General features: G+C 48.2%; 1 long non-coding RNA gene across 2 annotated transcripts in view; it reads left to right on the top strand.

The window, feature by feature from the left end:
* Positions 1–19405, top strand: part of LOC119841261 — a 30828-nt gene extending 11423 nt beyond the window's left edge. The window contains exons 3-7 of one of the 2 annotated variants that reach the window (XR_006275083.1): positions 13192–13324; positions 16748–17863; positions 18096–18456; positions 18630–18786; positions 18876–19405. This is a non-coding gene — a long non-coding RNA (uncharacterized LOC119841261). Of the gene's footprint in view, positions 1–13191; positions 13325–16443; positions 16513–16610; positions 17864–18095; positions 18457–18629; positions 18787–18875 lie in introns of those variants that run through there. The other variant, XR_005288474.2, reaches the window with a different exon arrangement.

The raw sequence follows: 19405 nt of genomic DNA, 5'->3' as shown, positions 1-19405 counted from the left end.
AAACCCACCTCCATGAACAGCAGAAGCGATGTTGGCGGGAGAAGCTCTCCCACTGACACAGCACATTGACTGTGCACACAAATGCTTATGTTGGTGTAACTTATGTCACTCGAAGAGGTGGTTTATTCCCATCCCTGAGTGACATAAGTTAGGCTGACATAGGCTGCCGGGTAGACATAGACAGAGTCATTTGCTTCTTCGGTTTTTACAGCTTCTAAACTCTCACTTCCCCTTTTTCCCCTCCGAGCACATGACTGAGTGTGTGGTCTGCAGTCTTGTGCCCAGAGCTCTGTCTAGCCACAGACACAAATCCCTTTAATAGAGCTGAGCATAACCAGTGGTTACCCTTCACATCCATCTCCACAACGCTACCATGTAGCACATTGCCTAGATGCTTCAGCCTGAGAGGCAGGGGTTTGTTCGCATCTGTATTAGTTTGAGTTCTGTTTTGGTCTCTTCCTGTATCAACCCCAAACATACAGTCACATTCGAGGCCCTTAGCCTTTCCCAGGACTCTGCTGTCTATTTTCAGTGTCCTTGCTACTTAAATCATTTTTTTTTAAGGGTGGAGAAACCATTAAATCAGTAAAATTAAAACACAAGGGGTCAGACTCTCTTCAGGTGTAAACTGGTATGACTTCATTATATTCAATAGAGCTACCCTGCTTTACACCAGCCGAGGAGCTAGCCCCCAGCATTAACTATAAGAGGAGGTTTAGGGTTTAACATGCCACCAGAACTGTAGCTATGTGGAGATATGATCATTTAAGTGAGATGTGAGGAAACTCTTATGAGTTTATAGTTTTAAGGCACCTCCCATCCATAGACTGCTGGTGGCTGGGGAAGGACAGTAGAACATGCAGGAGAAGCCCAGTCCCCCGAACTCTACCCTGAGCAGGGTAGAGGCACTTTCAGTTCTTCTTTAAAACCTGTTTGTGTGATTATGTAAGCCACCACTTTCCGCTCATGATTTGAGAGTAAAAACAGTTTAAGTTAATTCATTTTGAAAGTCTTGTTACTTCTGTTCATTGGAAGGAGATGAAACTAACGCAATCCTTTTGAATCCGTCTTTATTTGAGTCTTGAAGAAATACTTTTAATAAAGCCCAGAAAGACTGAGCAGTGGGGCAACTCACAGATCAGGTAACACACAGACTACTTCTGCAAGAATGTGTGTAAGTGGGGGAATGGTCCCCTATCGAGGGGAAATTTCCTGGCTTAGACATGACCCCGGTGAAGTGGGCTAGTGAAAGGATCTGAGTCCTCACTCACACTCCCTTTACCTAGACGCCTGCCTGACTTCGAGGGCTCCCCTTCCACTCTCCCGTGTGGCAGAGTCCTTGTAACCCCAACATGGCTGCACCCAGGATTCCTGGGGGGTTCGAGCACCAACCTTGTCATGGTCACTTAGGGCAGGGGTTAGGGTGTCCCCACTCCAGGGTGTTCTCTCTGCACTGGATGCTTCCCTGACCCACTGATCATTCCATACAGTTCAAAGCAAATGCAATTTATAAAACAGCAATAAATTTAAAAAAAAATAAGGAAAAAATGGGAAAGGTGAAAGGAAAACACATCACCCTGCTCTGTGGCATGGGGACACCACAACCAGCGTCTCTTTGATGTCAGGGCAGTTCAGTCTGTTCCTCACACGTCTTGGGCCCCTGCCCAGGCCTGGCTGTGCTGCAGGGATGCTGCGGGTTGGACACTTGCTCTTGTGGAGGCCACATGCCCTCAGGCTCTAGGTGGCAGGACCCTTCTTCCCAGCATCGCCTCTGCACCGTCTGGGTTACAATCCCCCTCCAAGTCTGGCCTGCAGGGGGGATGGGGGCGTCTCTCTGCACTGGGCCTGCTACCCCGAGTCCCCCTTGCTCTCCCCAGCTGCTCACCGCACCCGGCTCTGGACAGCTCCAGCCTCAGCTCCAGCTCCACCACTCTGCCTCCAGCTCTCTGCGCTGCTTCTCTGGCTCCTCTGGCTCTGGGTGCGACAGCTCTGCTCCCAGGACAGGTCTGCTCTGTGGGCTGCTTCTGTGATTCTGCTCCCAGCACTGACCCGCTTCCTGGGCTGCTTTTCTGGCCCCTCTGGATCTGGCACGGCCCTACTCCCCAGCTCAGCTCGGGCCCCTGCTTTCTCCTTATCTTGGCCCCCCTCTGTCTGACCCAGGCAATTCCAGATCACAGGGAGGATGGGACCCCCTTGCCACCTGACTCCGTTTAAGCTGTGGCTCTGTCAGTCAGGCTGACCTGGAGCACTGGCCTCTCCCCATTGTTCCTGGGGACTGTCAGTCTCAGAGTCCTGATTTCCCATCGGCCCTTCCCCTTGGTACTGGGAGTTAGGCAACCAAAACACCCCCACTGAGATTTAATAAGGGGATAACAGTCCTCTTACATATGCATAGTTCAAAATAACCCATCTTGTATTATACAAAAGGACCCATATTTACAGGAAATTCAGTACAGTAACTCCTCGCTTAACGTTGTAGTTATGTTCCTGAAAAATGTGACTTTAAGTGAAACGATGTGAAGCGAATCCAATTTCCCCATAAGAATTAATGTAAATGGGGGGGTTAGGTTCCAGGGACATTTTTTTTCACCAGACAAAAGACTATACACAGTATAAGTTTTAAACAAACAATTTAATACTGAACACAGCAATGATGATTGTGAAGCTTGGTTGAGGTGGTGAAGTCAGAGGGTGGGATATTTCCCAGGGAATGCCTTACTGCTAAATGATGAACTGGAACAGCTGAGCCCTCAAGGGTTAACACGTTGTTAATGTAGCCTCACACTCTACAAGGCAGCACAAATGTAGGGAGGGGAGACAGCATGGCAGACAGAGACAGAGACTCTCACCTGTGTGACAGAGACATGCATTGCCCCTTTAAGTAGGCTGACTCCACTCTAAGCACATTGCCTTTTTAAGTAGATCGATAAGTTGAGACAGCAGCTGCTGCCAGCAATCTCCCTCAGTCCTGAGCCCTGTCATGTCCCCCACCCTGCTCTATGGAGATAGGGTAAGTGGGATTCAGGAGCAGGGGGGAGGGGGACACCCTGACATTAGCCCCTCTTCTCCACCCCCTGCACAGCAATCAGGAGGCTCCTGGAGCAGCTCAAAGGCAGAGGGCAGGAGCAGCACACGGCAGTGGGGGGAGGGACAGCTGAAATGCCCGCAATTGATAGCCTGCTGGGCAGCTGCTGCACAGGGAACTTAGGGGAGCCGATGGGGGGGCTGCCGGTCCACTCTGGTTCCAAGCCCCCCCCCAGCTCGCTTCAATGGGCTGCTCTTCCTGCAAGCAGTGGACAAAGCTGGTGGCTGCCAAACAACAATCTAAGGGAGCATTGCGCAATGTTAAACGAGCATGTTCCTAATTGATCAGCAACATAACAATGAAACAACGTTAACCAGGACGACTTTAAGTCTGGAGTTGCTGTATCAGGGAGGTCAAACTCGACGGTCCCTTCTGGGCTTGAATTAAGCTTCCCTGAATTCCACGCACTGACGAGCCAAACAACGAAATGAATTTGTTCGCCAGCAGATTTTAAATATTAACTAAAGCTTTTACAGCAAGTTTCACCCAGGATTAAGTTCAGACCCAGCCTTCAGCCAAGAGCCCTTTCTCACTCCCCCAGTCCCTGCCAGCACTGAGCTCTCTGTGGTGCTGCAGTTCCCTGTGGCCAGCCAGGAGCATCATGTGCCCTCCTCTAGCTCCAGCAAGGAACTGACTGTCTCTGCCTCTGCAGCTCCTTTTTACGGGGCCGTCCTGAGCCCTGATCGGCTGCATCAGCTGCAGCCACTCTAGGCTGCTTGGAGGCGATAAGCACAGATCCTCAAAGGTTCTTAGGCACCTAATGCCTGGAGAAATCAATGGGAGTTAGGCACCTACAACCTTGGAGGATCTGGGCCTGAATGCTTGAGAGCAGGCTTTGCCCTTCTGACACAGGTTCTGCTTTGGAGTGACACTGTTGCTGTGATATACCGCTGTAATTAAGGATGGTTGGCTATTCGCAGTCTCGCTCTTACTGACATAGCTTATGACCCTGTAGCCATTTTGTTCCTGATCCAGCAATTTTATGAAACTTCATTGACTTTATTTGTTCAATTGCACTTTTCTTTGTTAGAGAACAGACATCAATGGGCTCTGAGTGCTAACTTGCTAATATTTCCTGTGTGCAAATAAATGTTAAAAAACCTTATTGGGTTAATTTTCTGATCAGCAGATACAGTAGTAGAAGTAAAAAGAAGAAATGTTTGTGATTGCCACGAAAGGCTTTTTTCAAGCAGTAATCTATGGGGAGTAGGAGGAAGAGGATACAGGCCTCATAGGAGACTACAGTGGGATCCACCCCCCCCTCCCAGAACCACGTTTTGAAAGTGCCTAGGGCAAGTTGGCACCAGGGGTGGCAGATTTGTATAATTTTTGGTGGTGCCCAGAACGGATCCAAGTCCCATCCCCCACCCCCAAACACACACACACCCCTGCCTTGTAAGCCGATATATATTTTTTAAAATAATGGAAAAATGTGAGGGCTCTGGGGTGGGGCTAGGATGAGGGTTTTGGGAGAGGGTTCAGGGCTGGGGCAGAGAGTTGAGGTGTGGGGCTGAGGACTGTGGGGTGGGGCTGGGGGGCTCATGGTGCAGGAGCGGGCTCAGGGCTGGGGCAGAGGGTTGGGGTGCAGGGGGGTGAGAGCTCTGGCTGGAGGTGCAGGCTCTAGGGTGGGGCGGGGCCACGGATGAGGAGTTTGGGATGCAGGCAGGCTGCCCCCAGCTGGGGAAAGAGAGAGGGACTGCCCCCAGCCCTCTCCCTGCTAGCAGCACACTCACTTTGCATTACTGACACTGCACATGCTCCCAGGGCCCCCTCAGGTCCAAGAAGCCCCCTCAAATCCCCTATCGTGGGTGCGGGGGGGGGCTGCCATCACATGTGCGCCTCCTCCCCTGCTGCTGCCCCTCACTGTAGCCTCACTGGGGGTGGGGGATAGGGCTGCCCCTTGCCCAGCCTGGGGCAGGAGTGGTTACTGTGGGTGGGAGGCCCACCAGAAAAGGGAAGGGTCCGTTCGAGGCAGAAGGGCAGGGTGAGGGTCAGCCTGGGGCAGCCTGCCCTGACACTAGTGGTTGGGGGACGCTAGGACCCTGCGGCGGGCAGTTGATGCCGGGAACCGGCAGAGTGGAGGGGCAGGGGCAGGGGCAACTGCTGATGGACAGACAAAACTGACTCCGAGGTGATGCTCAGAGTGAATATGCAGCCAGGGCTGAAGCTTAGATAGAGACGTTAGGGCAATGTCTAATTTGCCCTCTCTGAGCAACCACTGCTACTTATCAGTCTCCCATTCTTGTACCAAAAGGAGATGGAGCAAAAGCAGAGCTCAGGGGCAGGGGAAATTGACTCCTGGAGTTTTGGGTATGAAGGTAAATGGATTCAAATAGCTGAGCAAACACCATGGAATTATAGATCTTTCTCCTGTCCCTCCAAGCCTCTATCTGGATGCACAATGGGTGAAATCCTGACCTTATTGAAGTTGGTTGGAATTTTTACAAGGGACTCGCTCCACAACATTTGTGAAGGCAAAGTGGCTCTGGACAAGTCAAGTTTATAAACACTGTACAGACAGCTGGATTCCACCCATGTGCACACTGGTCCTGGTTTCCAGCATGCAAGGGAAATCAGGGTTGCCATACATGGATGCATCTTGGCACAGCAGGGAGGCAAAGGATGACATCTACCTGTGCCAAGGGACACTGTCACACCCTGTCCAGCTGCTGGAAAAATCTCCTGAGGGAACATTGGCACACACCCGGGGGCTACATAGCTTTGGGAGGGTGTTCATTCCTGTGACAATTCACACATTAAAGACAGTTTTAACAGGGCAACTCCACTGGGTTAACACGTTTTTAGGCTGTGGAGGATGGTGGCTGAGTTGTAATACAGTCATTGTGCGATTCTTTTTTCTTAGCTGTTCACACCCCTCTTATCAGCAGTACTCCGTCACTCTTAACCACCTTAGCACCATTTGCTTTGGGGAAGTGAGGGGTGGGGACATGCACCCATTTTTTAAAACCATTTTTTGTCAGCAGTGCTAAGTGCGCTTAGTGGCTATTATGAAGCACTAATCCCTACTACATGTGAAACTGGTCAAGGTTGGGCAGTGGGGGCTAGGAAGGGCCTTTTAATCACGGGGTAGTGGCAGCTGCCTGTATTGGTACTTGGATTGTGTTTTGTTTTTCTGCACATCAACCAAGTCGCAAAGACATTAATCTACCCATTGTCTGTGTTGGGAGTTCCGCTACATTTGGAGATAGCGGTGGGGTCTGTAAGCACATCACACTAGCTGCATTTTCTTCATCCTTGGGACTTGGGATATTTCCTTACCCCTGTGCGGAAGGGAAGTGGGTGTGGGACAGACAGAAAAGCAGTTGCAGTAAGATACAGTATTACCAACCCCAAATATTCAATAATCATGAGTCATGCTCACCAAAAGTCATGAGATTGGTTTTAAAACTATATGATCATGTAAACGTTAGTACATTTTGTGTTGGTTTTGTTTGCCTTCTGCTTTTTTGAGTCTTTAGGGTGCACTGGGGTCACATGAGGGCCAGAAACTTATTTTTTACTTTAAGAATGAAGGCTGAACTCAACACCAGTCCTCTTGACTCCAGAAGCCAGGGCTGTAAGGAAAAGAATAATTTTCATGAGACTCATGTCAAACTAGTCAACTACTCATGTCAAATAGTTACACCATTCCAATTCATGTGCTGTGAATTCTGGGCCCCAATCCTGAGCCTGAAAACATCTTATGTTCATCTTGGCTAGGAAGGAGGGACCTCACCCAGATCAAGAAAATGATAACATTTAATTAAAGGACTACATGGAACGTGTAAGGAAACTATTTTAAGAAAGAGATGGAAACCAACAAAACATAATGGGACTGAATCCATGAACAACAGCCAAATGTTGTCTCTGCATCTGCCTCCTTGCCCTCCCCATGACATCGAGGGGATAATTGATCTTGGGGACAGATAGGGATGTCTCCTGCATGCGGTTTGGGGGGAAGGCATTTGGTGAGGTTCCAGGACTCCTACAGAGTTGTTATTCCCCTTATGCATGCTCATGGGGGTTCCCCTGTGAGGCGTTTTGGGTGCTGGTAGAGGGTGTAGTTGTGGGAGTCCTGCAGACCCCTCCTGGTCACTCTGGGTGGGATTGGGTCCTCTGCCTCAGCAGCACCTTAGGCAGTGACCGACGTAGGGGATGATGGTAGTGGTTCAGAGAGGTGCAGTGGATGCAGTAGAAGATGGACCCCAAACTTGTTTGGCCACCCATTCTCTCAGTCTCTCCATTAGGGAATGCCCCTTTCCCTATGGTGTGCCGTTTCCTCCATGAACAGGTTCATCGGTGTGTAATGGCATGGCACCCACCTTTCATGGTGCCCCCTTCTGGTTGAGTGTGTCTGCAATCTTTAAATAGTCCCAGCCCTGGTATCAGGCCGTAACTCCAAGGCTTCCTCCCTGGAGGCAAAGGTTTCGCCCTTTTGGTCTACTCTGGCCCCAGCTGGGCCACAAAGTAGCTCAGTTCCCTTCTGGGGGTTTCTCGCTGTCTGATTGTAAGCCAATTCCACAGTGGCCTATTGGAGGGTTGCAGGAGACCTAGGCCCACCCACTACTCTGGGTCCCAGTCCAGAGATCTTAAGAATAGCAGTCATGCCACCGTGTCCCTTTAACTACACTGCTTTCAGTTCCCTGGGCCACTTTCCCATGGCCCCAGCCTTTGCCAAAGCTTCACCCTTACCTCAGGGCTCACCTAAGTTCAGGCTCAGCTGCCAGCCAGCAGCCCTTTCTCGCTCCCCCAGTCCCTGCCAGCACTGAGCTCTCTGTGGTGCTGCAGTTCCCTCTGGCCATCCAGGAGCACTGTGTGCCCTCCTCTCGCTCCAGCAAGGAACTGACTGTCTCTGCCTCTGCAGCTCCTTTTTTACGGGGCTGTCCTGGTCCCTGATTGGCTGCTTCACCTGCAGCCACTCTAGGCTGCTTGGAGGTTTCCTCTACTGCTCCTTTCTGTGATAGATGTGGCAGGACACTGAGGCCTCCAGAAAGCAGCCTCTGGGCCTAGTCCACCCCATTACATGTTGTCTTTTGATGATGAAGAGTCAAATCCTCCCATGCCCTAAGGAACTCAAATTGCTCCTGATTCCTCCTGTCCATGCCAATAACCAGGTGCTACACAGTCTTACGCCGTCTGTCTCTGCTGTCTCTGGAGCGCCGCTCCTGCCCTTCTAGCAGAATGGTTTCCCTCCCAGGAGCCAAAGGTCCTGCCATTTCAAAGACAAGGGTAGCATTATATGTTTTTTCATGTTGAAGAAGCCAAGAAATCTTCCTCCTTTTAATTTGCGGAGGGAGGCCACAATATTGCTACTTTTCAGCATTCCTGGAATGTGACTGTTAGACCATGCTGGGTTCCCAGACAGCTTTTGCAGCCCATGAGGAAGGAGAAAGGCTACTGATAGTAAGACAGGTGTATTCAAGGTTTTTAAAAATGTAGAATTTTCATAGACTCTCAGGAGGCAGGGGCGTGGCAGTTGATACCGGGGCAATGCTACCAGCTTACAATTTCTTCTTTAAAGGCCAGCCAACATTTGGAGAAAATAGAGGTTGCCAAGGTACCAGCATGGAACAGGTACATGGCTTTCCAGTTCTGTGGAGGAGATCCGGCACGCTATGCCAGAGAGATGTTTCTGCAAATGTTGGCTGGTACCTATCTACCTATCACTGAATGGAGGGGTTGGATCAGCTGTGAAGGTGGACCAAGCAGATATGTACTGCCGTTGACCATCAAGATCCAGCTTCTGCTTCTGCTACACCACAAATTTGTTGAAATATGCTTATAAAACTAGGAGGCAATTCGACTGGAAATTGACTATATTGTCACCAAGCACATGGAGTTGCTGTGCAAAGGAAGATGTGAACTATGACCACCACCTGCCCCACCCTGCCCTGGCATCATCAGAAAATCCTGCCTCTGTGCCTGCCTAGCAACCGGGGAAAGTACAGGGAGAGAAAGAGACACTGCCCCTTTATTTGGTTCCCTGGAGCTTTGGAGGAGCACCACAAGCCCCTCGCCTCTCCAGAGCAAAGGGACATCGCACTGTGTTTATCCAACTGCCAGACCGGCTTCCTTACGCCCCCTCATTTCCGACCTTGTGCAGCACGGCTCAGTGTGGAGAGGAGCCAGACACCAGGGAGGGGGTAGTAGGATTTCGTAATCTTCCAAGGGAGAAAGGACAGCTGGGACTAACCTTTTCTCAGATAACTAGTGTCCACTTTCCCTCCCTGACCCTAACCCCCAAACTCCACCCCTGTTCTGCGCAGCTCCTCTTTAAGAGTGCAGCGGAAAGCTGATGTGGTCAGCGCAGTTCATGCCTAGGGGTGAAAAGGGGGGACGCGGCCCGCTATAGATTGGGTAAGGACCAGGCAGAAAAGGAGTCCGTGCATTGTGGGGCTGGCGGTGGAGGACGATTGAAACACAAAATCTGGTATACTCCCTTCCCGCCCCCCCCACCTCCCGTCCATGCTGCCAGTTGGCATGGGAACGGGGCCAGGCCACAGCCGGAGGCATATACACCACACCCCTCAGGTGGCCTAGCTCCCTCGCTCTCTGTTTGCCTGCAGACACTTGGTTTGGGGGAACAATGGAGGGTGATTGCACAACCACAGGCCTAGACACAGAAGACAGTCCCTCGTGTAGATCTCGCCTTAGTCTGTCTGAAGTAACGTGAGATTTCCTTTTGCACATCTGCACTGCCTTCCTCTTGACAGGTGTGACATACTTCGTTGCCTCCATCGTGACAGCTGACACCTGTTGCATTGCTCACATCTACACATGTATGGCCAACGGTGCTGCCTTCTTCCCAAACACTATCACCAGGGACATTCCCTGTCACACTAGGTACAGCTGCTCTCCTCTTCCCTTCACAGGTGTGACCCCTTGCTCTGCTTACCCTCCGTTGGGGCATTGCTTATTTACCAGTGGATGCTGCTCTTATTGTTAAGAAAAACACACTCTTTGTTTTAAACTTAGATTGACAGGTGTGTGTCATTTCCTATGTAGAGTTAAATTGCACCATTTTGTGTGAAGGGACCTCACATCTGTGCACCTGGGTCTGCCATCTCCTGGATGTGGCAGCATGTATTAGGCATCAGGGATTTTTCTTTCTTAATCATGGATTTAATACCACAGCTACCAAGGCCTTCCATATGCAAGCAGCATGTCAGTCTGAGTGACTGATGGGCCAACAGCAGAATTGCCCACCCAAACCCTTCATGATCTCTGAGGGCTCAGATAAGATAGGACTCAGGTGTGACCCATGGCTGGGTTTCGGGTTTAGTTTTGCAGAAGAGAATAGAACCTAATGAGATTTTCAAAAGCAAAGTTAAACCTGCCCTTCAATTTTGTTCACTCTTTGTACTACAACCCTACTGCACCACTCTTTGGGAATGACACCTGTATTTTAAATGGTATATTTGTTATTTGGGACCCCGATCCACACCCCATTTGAGAGATTACAACTGGAACAGAAATTACTCAGACCTTGCAGAGGGAGATTCTGGGCCACCGACATTGCTGGTCTGATATTGTCAAACTTTGAGAAGGCCGGGTTAGTAAAGAGAGGAAGTTTTAAAAATCAATTCAACAACAATATTTTTCCAATTCACCGTGTGATTTGAAAACATTCAGTGTGAGAGAATGTGAGAACACACTAGGGAAGTGGGCAGGGGATACTGGCAGGAAACTCACACGTGGAACAAAGAATCAGCAGATAAAAATACCATAGAGGAGAGGAGAGTTCCCAAGAGCCAGCACAGAAAGGGGACGGGGAGAGAGAGTGCATCAATGGCTCTGGTGCTACCTCAGACAATGAGCTGCAAGAAATAAGAGCATCGGCTAGTTTAGCAGCAGATCTGCAACCTCCTCAATTAGGGACCCTGACAGTGCTGCCCAGGGAAAGGTTCTCTAAGGAACATGAGAGCCCAGCTGGAAAGGCTCTCTCTGCTTTGGCCACTTCTCCTGTCTTTGTGGATGGGTGAGTTTGTGGGGTTTGACGCTTTCAGAGAAGCGAGTGTTTGGAGGGAAAGGAGGGATGAACTGTAACAAATATTTCTGTGGAATAAAAGGACATAGAGAGGTAATGACTGTGGTATTGGTTTTGATCTGAGCATCATCATTGAAAATCAATTTACAGGATTTTCTTCTTATGCCAGGTCTACACTAGAAACTCTTGCCAGGACAACACTGTCAATGAGAGGTGTGATTTTTATGAAGATGTGCTGTATCAGCATTTATTCTTTTACGTAGAGACTGTCATTGGTCAAACTGGACAGTCTTTACGTAAAAGAATAAATGGACACAAATCAGACGTCAAGAATTATAACATTCAAAAACCAGTCGGAGAACACTTCAGTCTCTTTGGTCACTCAATTACAGACCTAAAAGTTGCAATTCTTTAACAAAAAAACAGACTCCAAGGAGAGACTGGTGAATTGGAATTAATTTGCAAACTGGATACAATTAACTTAGGCTTGAATAAAGACTGGGAGTGGATGGGTCATTACACAAAATAAAATTATTTCCCCATGAAGAAAAGGAATACTTGTGGCACCTTAGAGATGAACAAATTTATTTGAGCATAAGCTTTCGTGAGCTACAGCTGACTTCATCGGATGCATTCAGTGGAAAATACAGTGGGGAGATTTATATACACAGAGAACATGAAACAATGGGTGTTACCGTACACACTGTAATGAGAGTGACCACTTAAGCTATTACCAGCAAGAGAGCAGGGGGGACAAAACCTTTTGTAGTGATAATCAAGGTGGGCCATTTCCAGCAGTTGACAAGAACGTCTGAGGAACAGTGGAGTATGGGGGGAGGGGGGAATAAACATGGGGAAATAGGTTTCAGAGTAGCAGCTGTGTTAGTCTATATTCGCAAAAAGAAAAGGAGGACTTGTGGCACCTTAAAGACGAACAAATTTATTTGAGCATAAGCTTTCGTGAGCTATAGCTCACTTCATTGGATGCATTCAGTGGAAAAACTCCAGCCCAGGCTCCTGGGCCCCACTTCTGTGGTCGCTGCTCCCTGAGGGCTCGGCTGGCCCCAGAGCCAGGTTCCCCTGCCAGGGCAGCTCTTACTGCCTGTCAGCAGTCAAGACCTTCACTACCTCGTTCCGGCCTCCAACTTGGCCATAGACAGGGGCTACAAAGAAGGGTGGGGCTTGTGGCAATGGGGGGCACAATGCCCAATTTTCTATCTGGCCCATCTCAGCCCCACAGCTGGGAAGAGACTGGCGGCGTCCCTGTGCATAGGGAATAAGTAAACTCCTCCTCTACAGTATACCTTTTTCTTGTCCCCCTCTTAGACAGTGAGCTCTTCAGGGTAGGGACGGTCTCTTACAGTACGTATGTACAAGGCCTAAAACAGTAGGGCTCTACTGGTGGCTGAGGACTCGAGGTGCAATGGGAATAAATAATAGCATGAATTGTCCTTTCCTTCCATCTCATACTTCCTTCCCACCGCATTTCCTCTCTCTTTTTCTATTTTACTTTCCCTTTCCTTAAGCCCCCTACATCTTTCTATCCCTCTCCCCTGCTTTGCACACATTCCCTTTCTTTCTCTCCCATCTGCTCTTTTCCACTCCCAGCTCTCTCTTTCCCTCAGTCTTCTCCCCCCTCTACCTTCCTTTTGTCTCGTGTCTCTCACCGCTATCGCCCTTCTTTGAACCCTCCCCCCAAGTCCAATTGGCCCATTGTTGTTGAAATTTGCCTCCCTGGAGCCTGCAGAGGCCTCCCTGGAGCCTCCACCTCGGGGCCTGCAGGCCCAATTCACTGCATCTGGGCTTCTCTCTAGATCCCTAGGAGCCAGCCAGTGCTCTCTCGATGGCCCCATGAAGCCCATATGGCAGGCTGGAGCCAGTGGGAAGGCTGGCTAACAGTGCCACTAGGGCAGGCCTGTGCAAACTGCCCAGTCTGAACCCTCCCCACTCTAAATTTCATGCCGTGACCTTCAGCAGAGAGTTCATGCTTGTGCACCTGGCTTCTTTTTAGAGAAATGGAAACATTCTACAGTGGATCATTTGCAAACAATTTTTTTTTATTTAATTCTTCCTTCGGTTGCAATAATTTCATCTAGTGACACTGAACTTTGTATTTCAGGAGCTGCAGAAAATACTGCTGCTGTCTTTGTGGTGAATCAGACATCCTCTTATAACCTGACCCATGCAGGGGCTGCTGCACTGATTATATGATCTTTCTTCATATTCAATTCAGGCAAAATATTGTTAATAAGGTGAATGAAGCTGCTGCAAAAATTTCCATCCTGCTATACCCACACAGAGCAAAAGGATATAGAATAGGCCCCTGAACATAGACCCAGCTGGCCCTGGAGTAACCAGGGCCCTAATTAGGTCTAAAGGCCTTATCCATAATGGTTAGCTTTGTTTCAAAGTCATTAGGTCTTCCAGTTACCAAAATCCTTCACACTGAAAAACTAGTAACGCTATAAATATGCCCCATGCATCAACCTCATAGTGTCCAATATTTCCATAAATTGGTCATAAGGAACACTGGGGCACCTCCTGAACTGGTAGAAGTAAACAAAATGCCACTTCTATCTTCTTTCCTGCTTGTGTTTTATGGAGTTATGTTTCTGAATGAGACAATCAGAGACCATTGAGAGATCTGTCTTTCCCGCTCCCTTCCCTTCAATTCTAGCTCTCATTAACCTCCCCTATACAATATAGCTGAACAACTCTATTTCATCTCCACTTCCTGTTGACACATCTCTAGTTCTCACAAACATTGTCCTTAGATCATCAGACTGAACCCAAACCACACAGTGAAGTACAAATGGTTGTGGGAAACCAGAGCTGACTCTTTGCTCACTCGCAAACTCTATAAGCCCAACCTTCTGAAAGATTCAGGCCAGCAATGTTGGGGCTTGATGCTGACTGGAGGGTAAGAGTATCTCCAAGTGGAAATCAATGGGAGTTGCTCCTGCCCAGGGGGTCAAGGTAAACAGATCTGGGAGTTCAAGGCAACCCAAGTTACAGGGAGGTTCACTCACAAACGAGGCTGGAGAGGCTCTAACACTAAAGAACAAAAGGAGAGATTGTTAGGATCTTGGGTTTTGAAAACTCATCTGCTGGGATAACCAAAGCCAAACTTGGGGTGGTTTGGATATGGGTGTTGTAGCAGAAAGAGCCTGAAACATAGGGCCTGGTACAAGATGAGGCCTGAACCAAAAATCAGCCAAAGTCAGACTATGAGCAAGAGTCAGGCCCTGCTACAAAGCACATGCCTGCTTACAACTTCACTGTCCAGTACATGAACTTGGTAAAGATGTGGCTGGTGTTGCTAAAACAGAGACACGCCTAATAAATACTAGGCACTAGTTATTAACGAAAAACATTCCAGAAGGGTAATACAAGAATACTCCGCTACAGAGTTATAGAATAAATACACTCCCCAAAGATGGTACAGGGACACACTGACCCCTCCTAGGGTTCAAACCCACAGCTACAGGATGGTAACTAACCACGTGTGGGGGTAATACACAACTTGTCTGTATCAGTGTATAAAAGAGGGGTCATGGAAGGCACATCTGGTCAAGGGGGCAATGGAAAGGCTGACTGCTGACTGAGTCAGCTGGTCCATTCTCATGGGCGTCCGTGAACTAGTGTCCATGTAGAGTCTATGGGGTGGCAGGACAAGTGCTTTGTTGACTACAAAGCTGTCCAAGCGCCTTTGCCACCGAACGAGTCTGTGGTCTTTTGGGCAGTTTGACTGAGGTCGGCTGGGCCAGCTACCTGGCTAGAGCCAGGACAACGTATGGGCCCACACAGCCAATAACAGGTGTCCTTTTATCAGAGCCCCGTGCGATCATGGAAGGGTGGAGTGATGGCTCTGGTATCTGCCCATCTCCAGCTAACACTGAAACCCCTGCCTGGATTCCCCTGCACAGGAGGTGCTGGCTGTCAGTCCCCTGGTGGGTCTGTAGCGATCGGCCTAGACCACAAGATGGAGGGCACAGCGTGGTGCCATGAAATGCAGCCAACAGGGTTAGTCCTGAGAGGGGCTGGGCACCTGCAGCTCCCACTGGTTCCCGAGGGAGATGCAGGAACTCAGCACTGCTCAGAATTGGCCCATTGTGATGCAGGTGGAACATTCCACCGTAGGGGTGGGGACCGAGTCAAACACAGAGGTGGAGACAGGCAGGGGAAGGGAACTATGACATAAGCTTTCATAGGTGAGGGCTACATAGTCCCACTCCATCCAAATCACAGGGAAAGGAGCCGTTCGTGACCCTGGAACTCACTGTCACAGACAGAGCCCCAGCTGGTGACTCTAGATCTGAAGTGTAATTTGACTCATGTGAGAGTTCAGAGCCAGCCAGTGCCTTCCCCCTACAGCTCCCCAGTGGGACGTGGGGCAGGTCTCTTTGCCCAGATGAGGAGGTGGTGACGATGACCCGCGACTCTGTTGTGATGCAGTGATTGTTGGGTCGGCCACCAGGGGCTGCAGCATTTCACACCAGGATGTCGCCCAGAGCACATGGCTGCTCCCTGTGGGTCTGAGTACAGGGACCAGGGTGACGGAGTAGGGCCTTGTGGGACCAACCTGCTTCCATTGCTAAAGAAGGGAATGTGAGACACAGAAGGATGAAGGAAAGAATTCTTGTAAGGAGGAAGGAAACAAGGCAGGGAAAAGACTGGGAGGGAGGAGAAATGAGGCATCAGATGGCGGGCGGGGGGAATGAAGAAGTTAGTGAGAAACACCAGGGAACTGAGGAAGGGACAGAGAAGAAAGAGGGAAGGGAAATGGGTGAGGAGAGAGACATGAAAAAGGAATGGGCAAAGAGGCTACAAGAGAAGAGAAAGGAGAAGCACAGAGGAAGTGGATGGGGGTAAGAACCAGGACGGTTTTCTTTAGCTTCAGGTAGAATCCTGATTGCCTTTGTCAAGACGTAGGCAAGCAGCCAGGTGTAATGACTAGGGGTAATAATGGAGGCATTTGTACAATTCAGGAAGGAAAGGGTACAAGTGGCCATAGCTGAGAGGTGACATCAGCATGGTTCTCACCTTTCAAGAGACGACATTGCAGTTGGTCTGATTTCCGTTGATTGGTTCATTGCAGCTCGTCTGTCAGAAGTTCTTATTGTACCACTTTAGTAGTCAGAGAAACTGTTCCTATCAAAAGGTAAGGAATGCACTTTCTCCTAGCAATGGAGTGGAAACTAACCAATCTGAGTGTACTTTCAGGTGAAGGAAGTGAATCTATCCTTTGCTGTCAAAGGCTACAAGCAGTTTTGTCAGAATAAAGCAATATACATAACCAAAGCTTCCGAGAGGTTACAGAAATATCTACTTGTTCTACTCAAGAATAAGGAAGCCACTTATACCTACTAGATTGCTAAAAAACAGCTGATTGTATGGAGAGGAACAAGATAAACCAATACAGGAATTCATCCCACAGAAGGTGTGCATTTATACTCACCGTTACAAAACGAATCCAATGACAAATCATTTACATTTATTGTCTCACAAAAATACTCTGTCAAACATTGATCTTTGCAGAAGGTCATATTTTGAGATACAAGGATGACAGATGGCTGTAGGATACAGGAATGAATTAGCGGATCCATCCTTTTAGGGAGGTAAGATATAGAATACACCCTTACCATAATAGTCAATGGTTCTGGTCATACTTTCAGGTGGAAGAAATGTAATGGATAAAATCATCACCTCTCTAAAGAGCACAAGAAGTTGCTGTACTGAATAAAGCAATAAAAAATTGGGAGTTACCTGTTCAGAGGTAAGGAAAGTCAGTAATTCTAACCAATGATCATGACATCTACTCCTTTCTCCTTCCCGGCTAATGGTTGGTTGTTCCTACAAGGATGTATCACAGAAAAAATGCAACTAACCAGAATGTGAAGATGAGCATTTAACCTGCTCTTACATTTGCAGAGATGAGTTGTCCAGCTGATTCTCTTTGTGCAGAATTGATCATTGTTGCTTATTTATCAAATGTCAAGAAGAAATCAGTGGAATTGATCATTTCTATCAAGAGGTAAGGAATGCACCTCCTCTCAGCACAGGGGCAGGAATAACAGACTCTGTTTCTATTTTCAGGTGAAATAAAGGTCTGACCATTGCAGGGGGGAAGAGGAGAAGATAAGAGGCTGCTGAATTTAATAATAGTCAGACAGGTAACAATACCTGGCCAGGGGGAAGAAAAGCATCTTTTACTTCTAGTTCAGAAAGAGGAAAGCAGCCAATTATATGCTCAAGTTGTAACCAGTGTAGTTGGCTGTACCTCTAAGAATCAAAGCTTTGTGGTGCAACATCACTGAGAAGTAAGTGAGCACTGGGAAGTCTGTAGAAGCCTAATGATCTGGATGCTAAGGAAACATTTCTATTGATGACTCTTCATAACTGGTAATGAGAAATAATAATAAATAGTTGTCAGGTTTTGCTAACTGGAGATGTGAACAGACCAGGTGGCCATTCCTGCCAGGGAGAAGTAAGGGTAAGTGGCTGTCCCGGGCAAGGAGGTAAGAAATACCAGTCTCCAAACATCCATGTGTATATCAAGTGGTGTGGAGTTTACTTTCAGGGAGAACTGTGGAGGACCTTACTTGTCATGGGAGAGTGTGAAAGCAGAGGCAAGACAAAGCAACATGGACTTGCCAGCTGCTGAATCCATGGAGGACTCCAATGAGAAGATGCTGTTATTTCAAGGAGCAACAAACAGAAAACAGAAGAGTCATTTCAAATAGTTCAGCTAGTTGCAAATCTGAATATGAAGCAAGTCAGCAGACGTGGAGGTAAGCATTTAAGTTTCCCTGGTTGTCAAATGAACCTCATACTAAAGCAACACTTACAGACCAAATAAATAGGTCACACATCTCCAGGTGGAAAAAGACCAGGGAGCTGTTGTGCTCTTGTGGGGATTAATGCAAATGCAACTAGCTGAACCAGGCATGTCAGTTGGGAAGGAAAAAAAGCACATTTCTTTCACATTCAAGTGGAAATGAATAGATCCTGTTATACTTTCAGATGAGAGAAATGCAGCTGATTTGAACTTTGAGGGTGTGAAAACTTCAGGAAGTTCCTAGAAGATCTGTGATATCTATAGGAAGGAAACCAGTGAAACTCATCACTGCTGCCAAGAGGTAAGGAACTCACCTCACAATGGAGAAACTAATGGATCTGGTTTCTCTTCAGGTGAAAGAAATGCAGCTGATCTGATCTGCTTGGGGTTGAGGACTATAAGCAGTCATATTACTTAAGAATAAAGGAACATGTTCCCAGACTTGCAGAGAGGAAAAAAAGTTGCCTTCCTTGACTGGAATGGGAAGACAATCCCTTATCACCATCAAGTTTCAAACCCCAATGCAGGAGACCATCACTGACAGAGGTGAGCGCTTAGGATTCTCTTATTGCCAAATGGAGCAGATCGTGATGCATCGTGTACATTTATGGGCCTGTAAAACTTATAATACGCAAACAAGTTACCTGTCAAATGCTGATCTCTACAGCCACAGCTGTGCTTTGCAGGAACTAGTTTGTGAAGCTGATTGGTCTTTTCAGGAAATAAGAGTTACAGATGCTCAGGATTTGAGTACAAAGTAATAGGAATGGAGCTGAACAGATCCAACACCTGAAAGGACAATTGGCTCTCATAAGATATGAGACCATGAAAAAGACCCTTCATTCAATAAAGCAACAGAATTGTCTCTGGGGAGAGGTAAGAAGCATTTGGTAAGTCTACCAAATGAGCATACAATCAGTGCCACAAAAGTACTAACTTCCATTGCATCAAAATGTTTGTTACAGCTGATCACACCATCCCAGAATCTAAGAGGAGCTCAGGGGGATGGCAGACATCGGGATTCATCTTTATCAGGAGGTGATGAACCTGCTTGTCACTTCTGAATAACATCAGTGGCTTTGGTTAGACTTTCAATTGAAGGAAACACAGCCAGTGTGGTCAGTATTCAAGAAACAATATTCAAAAGTTGCCTGGGGTCACCTCTTGGGCTAAGGGGAGCAGCTGGTCCCGTCTGCTGGGATGGAAGCAAAGAAGAAAGCACTGGCCACTGGCTAATACTGGGACACAGACAATACCCTGTCCCAGGCCCCTCCAGGGTATGTAACCATAGTGACCAGTGGGTCCTTTCCCCACTGTGGTCCTGGCTCACATGCACAGGGTGAAACTGATCGCCATGTTTGGGGTCAGGAAGGAATTTTCCTCCAGGGCAGATTGGCCAGAGACCCTGGAGGTTTTTCGCCTTCCTCTGGGGCATTGAGCAGGGACCAGCCCTTTGGGCCATTTAGAAACTGACAATAAAATCCATGAGAGAGAA

Source organism: Dermochelys coriacea, chromosome 12, assembly GCF_009764565.3.
Source record: "Dermochelys coriacea isolate rDerCor1 chromosome 12, rDerCor1.pri.v4, whole genome shotgun sequence".
NCBI lineage: Eukaryota > Metazoa > Chordata > Testudines > Dermochelyidae > Dermochelys > Dermochelys coriacea.
The sequence above is the reverse complement of the archived record's forward strand: the minus strand, read 5'-3'. Positions and strand labels throughout refer to the sequence as shown.